Source organism: Lucilia cuprina, chromosome 4 (genome assembly GCF_022045245.1).
Source record: "Lucilia cuprina isolate Lc7/37 chromosome 4, ASM2204524v1, whole genome shotgun sequence".
NCBI lineage: Eukaryota > Metazoa > Arthropoda > Insecta > Diptera > Calliphoridae > Lucilia > Lucilia cuprina.
In genome coordinates, this window is record NC_060952.1 from 59,508,744 (window position 1) to 59,517,917 (window position 9,174).

Sequence of the window (9,174 nt, forward strand, 5' to 3'; positions counted from 1 at the left end):
TAAACCGAGAAAACAAGGTATGGCTTCCAATTCCAATGAGAATATCCACATAGGTTCCCAATTCACTGATTTGTCTGCCACGATAATGACCACGGCCCTTGGGAATACATCCACTAGGACACCTGATTCAGGATTTAGGGCACCCCCAGATGAAGTTAATACCGCGAACGGAAACATAGATGTTATGGAACTAGTTGCAGATGAAGCACTGGTAGTGCAGAGGTCCCTGGAGTACAAAGTTAGGAAAATGGTTCAAGACGAGATGACTGAAGTTAGGAAGACAATAGGAGATCTGGCGAAAGCAATCAATAATTTGGCAAAAGGTACGAATGCGGGTACGCCAGCTGCAATAGGTAACAATACTGGAAACGGAAATAACGTACCTGGAAATGTAAATAATGAAAACAGAGCAAATCCAAGAAATGAAAACGCATATTTACCTCTTCCAAACCAATTCGTGCCTGAAAATTCAATTCCCCCAATGAATTTTACCACACAACATGATAACAGAATATCATCTAACGGAAATACTTCCTTTGATTTCCATCAAATTTGAATAGACAAATTTGGAATAGTGTTTGATAATAAGACCATGGGTATAGATGATTTTATCTTCCGGTTAGAACATCTGTGAACCCATTACAACATTCCAGATAGGGAAATGTTGTAAACAATATTTAAGATATCCGTTCACCTACTGACATATTCCTACGAATCTGTCATTGGCCTATCTTGGTAGCATTTTTAATAAACAATATTTAAGATATACGTTCACCTACTGACATATTCCTGCGAATCTGTCATTGACCTATCTTGGTAGCATTTTTAATACTTCACACCTCTAGTTATATTCCAGAGCGGCTATTAAAATGTTTCCCTGGGCTGCAAACACTATACTTAAGGATTACAAATATATAAAAAAATGTTCTAAATAAGTGTATTATCAGTTACGATAAGGTATTTTTTGAACTCTTATCATTCATGTCTCGTATTCAAAACTAACAAATAAACAATATTTAAGATATCCGTTCACCTACTGACATATTCCTACGAATCTGTCATTGACCTATCTTGGTAGCATTTTTAATACTTCACACCTCTAGTTATATTCCAGAGCGGCTATTAAAATGTTTCCCTGGGTTGAAAACAGTACACTTAAGGATTACAAATATATAAAAAAATGTTCTAAATAAGTGTATTATCAGTTATGATAAGGTATTTTTTGAACTCTTATCATCTGTTTCACACTTATTATTTGATACTTTCTTTCAGCTCCGAAAGTGTTTACCTACATGACCAGTACTACTGACTTCCGAATTTCTAATCCAGAACGGCTACAGATCTTAACAAGTAATCAGATTTGGAACTAAAAGTTTGTTTTGGGCTATGGACTTTTACACTAATGGTCTATTAAATTGTGTGTAGGTTTTCATACACAATATTACATGACAAGTTGGCGTTTTACGCCTTCTTTATCCTATTTGTTTGGGCGCCATATTGTTAGCTGACCTTTGGCAGCGCTTGGTTAAATCCTGGCCGACTAACTTTTCGCATGACACACTCAGAGGTGGTCTCTCCCTTCAACCTAGCCTCAGGGCAGTACCAATTAATGATGAAGTCACTAACTTTACAGAAACTAACACGATTACACTACATTGAGACATGACCACAACAGGAGGTAGATGTTTCTCCAGCCGCCCATCCCAACCATGGTTACTATCTCCTCACATCCTCTAAAGCAACCCCTTATCACCGCTCGCTGTTCACCACTTACCTTCTCTCTTCCTACCCCTTAAACAAATAAACTTAAGCCTTCATTTTTTTAATTCAAATCATTTAACGAACATAATTTCATTTATTTTATCTATTATAGGTTCCCTAAGATGTTTATCTACCTTAAAAATTGGGCTTATAATAATAGAATAAAAAGAATTAAACTTTAACAATAGAGAAAAATTACATATATTTATACACAAATCTAACAAAATAACGTATTACTACACTAATTCTTAGCGATATTCACAATAGATGATATCAGGCGTTTTTACATGCCACAGGAAAAGATCCTTTTCCAAAATAAATCGCTTATTTATTTTTTTGCACAATATTGCCAGACCATCGATATGGTTCACTATATCTAATCTTCCTGATCCTGTTCTAAAGAACTCTTTATTTCGGGAGGGAAAATACAATTAAATAAAAAAAATCTAAAGTTCGAATATATACTTCGTTTTGTTTTGGGGATGGATATTCCTACCACCTGACGATTTTTTTTCTTGCGAGGCACGCTAATCACAAACACATATAAATATATCTTATAAATAAATTAAACTTAAAACTAATAAATGATACGGTGTAATCTTAACCCTAAATTCTAATATATATCTTCTGTTCTATAGTTAAATATACTAAAAATCAAGTGCAATAATTGAAATTTCACAATTGAATACGTAGCGGCAAGTATTGAACGGATTGTACTCTTTTTCTTTCTGGCTATTATTTTTCTTAATTGAGTATGGTTTCCTGTTGTTTTAGGAGAGGATTTAAATTTTTGGAGAACCCTTTTTGAGATTCTTCCCAGAAAGAGTAAGGTTTCCGAAAATAGTTAACTCTGGTCCTGCTCCAGATAGAAACCCGTCTCAAGCTGTTTGGTCGAAAGATTAATATTTATAAACATTTGACCAGTAACGTTAATTAAATAACCTATACACTATGAAACTTACGTTCTCCAAGCTTATACTATTATTTTGCAGGAACACTTTCTTATTTCCTTATCCTTGTCGTTGTCGTTGCAGTAACCTTTAACTTTATTTCTTGTCCAATACTTGAAATTCTCAAACTCTAGCTACCCTATAGACACACAAAACATATATTGTAAGAAAAATCACACAACTTTCTTTTCTATATATATTTTTTTTCATAAACTGTTGCTTTACCTTTATTATGTAATTTACTTTTGCATTATTTTTAATCTTTACTTTCATTTGCCAATGTATATGGTGTATTTTTTTATTTTATATAAAAAACTAGCGAATGGATTTCACTTATTATTGTGCGCACTTTTTAATGTCTTTATTTCTCAACGTCCAGAAGCTTTGTAATCTTACTAAGTACAAAATTTACATGGCTACGCTTGACTTATATTAACTAGCTATTCCAATAAAGCCATCTTTATTTTTTCCCTCTAAAATCTGCCTTTTAACAACGATACATATATCCCTTTCTAACAAAATTTTATTTATTTAAATATATCTATTTCATTTCCATTAGAATTCCCCATTACAAATAAATTTCAATACAAAAAGGAAGCATAAATTCAATCATCCGTTTTACTACTACGTACCCTACTGTAGCAATCATTCACAATAGTCTGCAACAAGTAAAACATATACGAACGTTTACCAACACTGGATAACATATGTTTCATGTTTTACAATCAAAACAAAAAAAGGGAAAAGTAAGTAACGTTCCACACTATTTTTTTTTTTTTTCAATTTTAATTATTTTCTTTTCAGGTAAAAACAGCGGGGCTTAACTGCGATCCGTATGTCCCACTAAGGTCCCCCACGCAAAATTTTTTTCACATACACCCTACAGTCGGCACCCCCAGAGTCCCACCGCAACATATGTTACCATAGATTGATTAAACTTCGAATTGTTATCTTCAGCTCCAATTTCTGAACTATTTTAAAATTCAGTTTAATATAATTCGCTTTATTTTTAATATTTTTTTTTAATTTTCGCGTCTAAATCTATGGCAGAAATAATTTATATATAACGCGAAATAATTTGTATATAACAACGAAAAATTCTATTTTGAAACACAGTAATACCCCGTTCATTCGATGCAATTGTAAATTATTCACACTCTCATTCGTCATTCAAATCCTAATTACAAACTGAATAACATGATTGGACATACAAAATTTCAACTGCGAATTACACAAGATGTACGTAAATCAAGTTGAATTAATTACGAATGAATGAGTGTCATCTCTAAATTTTTTTGGTGTATTTATCATAATCGGCAGTTCGTTTTCATTGGTTGGAGACAAATTAAAAATAATATTACAAAAAATATTACAATGTTAAACTTTTTAATATAAAAATTATATTATAATCAAAGAACTCATCCATATTAATAGATTGGGTTTTAAATCAAAAAAATCTGATATAAACTCTCAAAGATATAAGCTTTCAAAATTGTGTACCTTTTTATTTTTTGTAGTTTTCGAACAATTTTTAAGTTAGCAAACAGAGCCATGAAAAACTTGAAGTAAACCGAAGAGCTTTGCCTATGTAAAATTTTATAAATTTTAAGAAAAAACTTTATCTGAACAATTACTTTTAGCAAAATAAAGTAAATTATTTGTTGTATTTTTTTAAAAATCGTTATAATAATTAACGAGATTTTTGATAAAATGTGAACGTATTGTTAATTTTTTGGGACAAAATACAAAATACTTTATTTTGCTTTTTTAGGTTTTTTGATCATTTTTTTAATATTGCTACATTATTTTATAAAATTTAATATTTTTATTAGTCCTATATATTAGAATAACATTTTTTAGATATTTTAGTAGCGGAACGACTAAATTTGGACATTTCTTAACCGAATTTTGATTTGATTTGATTTTCAACCTCATATTTTAAATTCTTTATTTTATTAATAAGATACAGTAGGCGTTTTTGGATCTGGATAGTTATTCTTGATTTGGGTTCTAAATATATATAAGTGTATGTATTAGGTGAAAAATATTGCTTTTGTTGACGTTACGGTATGATATTTAAATTAGGTATTTTTCATATACTACACGATAGTTCACTTTACATTGGTTCCAAGCAACCTAAGGTCTGTTTAGAGGTCTAAATTTAAACATAGTGTTCCTCCTAGTTCCTATATAGATTTCGAAAAAGATAAATCAGGAGTCCAATAGTTTTCCTTGGATACAAGTCGCCTCCCTTTGGCAGTTAAAGATTTTGAAACAGCACTCAGTGCGTTTTTTCTAATAATTCTTTGGATCATTTTATTTATTAGTCTAATTTATATTTTTTAATGTTATTGATTAAACATTTGATAATTATATTTTATTGATTTACACTTGTTCTAGAAATCTAAACAAATTTTTTATATCGAAATTGCCTCAATATTATCCCTTAAACATTTTAAGGCAAATAACATCACATTTTCACCCAATGAGGATATAATTTTTGCAAATCGCTATTTCAAAATACTTAACACTCTTCCTTTTAACAATAAAACAATAAATTCCAAAAATAACTAAAAAATAATTTGAAAAATCCAATGAAATTAACCGGAATTCTCAATATGCAAAATACTTTATTGACATCCAATTTCCGATGAAAAATAATAAAATGCAACAACAAATGCGCCAGAATTTTTATTTTAATATTTTTTCTAATTTTTCCCATATTACACAATCTCTATTTTTAATTGGAAAACATATATTTACTTTTTACCTGTTTTTTTCGAATTTTATTTATGAACAAAAAAAATTCTCTTTAAAAAAGGTAGGCAATAAACTTAGTTGATTCACTGTATGTATATTAATATAAAAAACATTAACAAATGAATATGTTGAACCTGCAATCCTGGGGCAAAAATTTAAGTATGAGATGTCCAACTAGCCATTGTTGTCAAACAGTCTTCTCAAGTGAATATAATATATAAATCAAGTATCATAAGCCTACGTATGTATAATATGTGTATTAAATAAATGTATTCCTTAATGTTAGTGTCACAGTCGGGATTCAGCTAGCCCCTATGGTAGCCTGTTGTGGTTCTAAGGAAAAATTGCGAGTGACCACGATGCCGTCCAAGGTTGAAAAATTAAAATAGCCATAAATATCGCGCTTCTTGAAATTTCAACGAAGTTATTTTATTGTCTACATAAAGAACATATATTCATTATATGAAGGAAATTAAAATACATGAGGTCAAAAATTTTCAGTTTTTCTGTGTTCTTTCCTGGAATTCATGATATATACATACATAGAAGGTAGATGAGCCACTAACAAAGTGCGCGTCCACATTTTTATTTATTTTGCGTGAGATAGAAAGCGGTACGGAGTTTCTCGTAATCGGAAATTCTTTTCATTTGTACAACAACAAATTAATGAAATTAACACGTAGCTTCTGAAAATAAAGTTTTTATGTGTAGACATTAAGAAAACTTCAAAAGAGGATTAAGAAAAAGTTTCTCAACAAATTTGTCAGTTATTAGGGCTCTATATTTGAAACAAAAAGACGACTTTCGACTGTTTTCGTTTAGTTAAAGTTAGTCGATATTTCGACTTTTTCATTTATGTTGACTTTTAGACTTTTCGACTATAAGTATTTTTTAAATAGTCGACTTTTAGACTTTTCGACTATAAGTATTTTTTAAATAGTCGACTTTTCGATTTTTTTCGACTAGGGTTCTATAGGTGAAATGAAAAGTCGACTTTTCAACTTTTTGCATATTATGAAAAGTCGATTTTTCGACTTTTTCATTTAATTAAAAGTCGACTTTTAGACTTTTCAACTAGAAATATTTTATAAATAGTCGAATTTTCGACTTTTTCCGACTTTTAAATTTTTTCGACTTTTTGACTATTTCTGACTATTTTCGACTTTTTTTTTACTTTTTTCGAGTTTTTCCGACTATTTTAGAGTTTTTGACTTTTTTCCACTTTTTTAAATTTTTCGGTTATTTTTGACTTGTTTCTACAATTTTCGAGTTTTCGACTTTTTTGACTTTTCTCGGCTTTTTTCGACTTTTTGACTTTCAGACTTTTCGACTTTTATTAACAAAGTCGACTTTTTTTACAGACGATAGTCGAGTTATCGACTTTTTTGAAACAAAATAGTCGACTTCGACTTTTCGACAAAAAGTCTATTGTCCGATTATTCGAAAGTCGATTTATAGAACCCTATTTTCCACTATTTTATGACTTTTTAGAGTTTTTAACTTTTTTTAAATTTTCTACTATTTTTACCTTTTTCTACAATTTGCGAGTTTTTTTTTTTTGACTCTTCGACTTTTTTCTACTCGAACTTTTTTTTTGACTTTCAGACTCCGACTTTTTTCGATTTTTGTTAACAAAGTCGACTTTTCGACTTTTTTCACAGACGATATTCGAGTTATCGACTTTTTTGGAACAAAATAGTCTACTTCGACTTTTCGAATTTTTTCGACAAAAAGTCGATTTTCGATTATTGGAAAGTCGATTTATAGAACCCTACCAGTTATACTCATTTGCCATCCCTGGCTATGTACTTAAGAGTAACGTCGTTGCAATGTTCGACTACGAACTCTGTATTGTTTAGTTTATTAGAATAACAAAACAAAAAACATCTGAGTACGCGATCTTCGGAAATCTTTTTGTTCTCGGTATATAAAAATTATAAAGTTGCGCAAAGAAGAATTATGTGTGATTAATATTGTCAATTTTCATGTAATGAAAATGAGTGAGTTCAACAAGTGATTACCACAAAACCAAATAAACATTTTTGTAAGTTTCATTGCTCTTTCATGTACATATATATTTACTATGTATGTACATCAGATGTAGTTAAGCTGGGCCAAAAGGTCATGCAAAATTATTATCGTCTTCGTTAAAAGGAAATGTTGAAGTTAAAATTTGTTTACTTGCGAAATGCATTAATTGCTCATTTATTATAGTACATAGAATGTGGAGTTTTTGTTTTAATATGTATTTTTTATCCAATAGATATCTATCGTATTGAATTGTGAAAATTATCTACACAATGCGTTTTGTATAAGCTGTTTTTATAAAATGAATAGTAAGTTATTCTTTGTAGTGTTCAATTACTTAAGATAAACATTCTTTAAATACATTTTGTACAGTATATAACAGAATTATTCGTATTTTGTTATATTTTGAAAAGTACATGAAATTACGACAGTAACACTGGTCAACAAAATTGAAATTGTTTCGTGCCATATGAACTTATTTTATATGTTATCATAATATGGGGCTATATCCATATATATAAATAAAAAATTAAGAAAAAAATACTTCTGAAAACTTAAATCATTAGAAGAGTTAGGATAAATTTATTGTAGGTATAAATCGACCCCATAAAGTATATATGTATATTCTGGATAGACATGTTTCTAGAAGACCGCTATTTAAAATCAGCAAAATCAGTCCATACATACCGGAGATATGAACAAAAGTCCGAGACAACCTCTAAAAATTTCATCAAAATATTGCAAAAAAAAAAAAAAAACAAATACCTACATAACCATACGGTAAATTTTGTTATTGTATGCTTGTTTATAAAAACAAAGCAGAGCGAGAGCAACGCTATTGTGTTTTTATTGGCTAGAAACATGAAAAGGAACTTACATAAAAAGGAACTTATTAGTACATTTTTGTTTTTTAAAATAAAAATAAAATAATAAACAATAAAAAATTTAATGATAATATTAAATTGCCTAAATGGGTAAATTCCTTTTATATTAGCAATGAATACAAGTTGAAAGATAAGTTGAAAGAAAAAAATTCAAGCGGTAATTACAAAAGCAACAATCGAAGATCATGGCCAATAACATATTTTCAAGCTTTCGCCTAAAACCGAGCAGAGAAGCCGAGAAAAGCTTCAAATCCCTAGGCAGGTCATTCCATATCCTCGACATTCGAATCTTAAATTAATTATTATATATATGTGAATGAAACCGGGGATATAATAATTGTAGGTTTCTGCTGTGATGATTGAAATTAAAATTATCTACAATATAATCAGGAAAGCCATTTACCATAACTTTATAAAAGAACAATAAAATCCTGATATTAATATGATTTTGAAACGAACACCTAAGAAATTGTAATACATAAGGGGAAATATGGGGACGTACTCTTAGTCCATATACAAATCTCACTATTCTATTAAATATTTTAACAACTCTTTTAAATTCTATATTAGTAGTGCCAATAAATACATCAATACAGTAAAGAATGTGAGGCATTAGTAAGGTTTTAGCAAAGGCGAATTTTTATTCACAATGGAAAGTATAGATGTAAAGAACATGTTTTGTGAATCAAAACCAAAACCAATCATACTTGTTTTTCTTGGATTTAGAATAAATCCATTATTAGAGGCCCAAGACAGTACTTCACTAATTACAAAATTTACATCTTGTAAGA

General features: G+C 29.7%; 2 long non-coding RNA genes across 3 annotated transcripts in view; both read left to right on the top strand.

Annotated features, from left to right (window-relative positions):
• The first annotated feature begins 21 nt into the window (after positions 1 to 21).
• LOC124419433 lies at positions 22 to 4,403 on the top strand. Of its 2 annotated transcripts, XR_006940589.1 has the most exons (5): positions 22 to 957; positions 1,022 to 1,215; positions 1,273 to 1,678; positions 3,271 to 3,457; positions 3,516 to 4,403. It is a non-coding gene; the product is annotated as an uncharacterized LOC124419433 (long non-coding RNA). The 2 variants fall into 2 exon arrangements; XR_006940588.1 differs by having other exon boundaries at positions 22 to 1,215.
• A 2,882-nt stretch (positions 4,404 to 7,285) lies between these two features.
• Positions 7,286 to 9,174, top strand: part of LOC124419430 — a 10,461-nt gene continuing 8,572 nt past the window's right edge. Inside the window, exons 1-2 of the long non-coding RNA XR_006940586.1 lie at positions 7,286 to 7,515; positions 7,735 to 7,807. This is a non-coding gene — a long non-coding RNA (uncharacterized LOC124419430). The remainder of the gene's footprint in view (positions 7,516 to 7,734; positions 7,808 to 9,174) is intronic.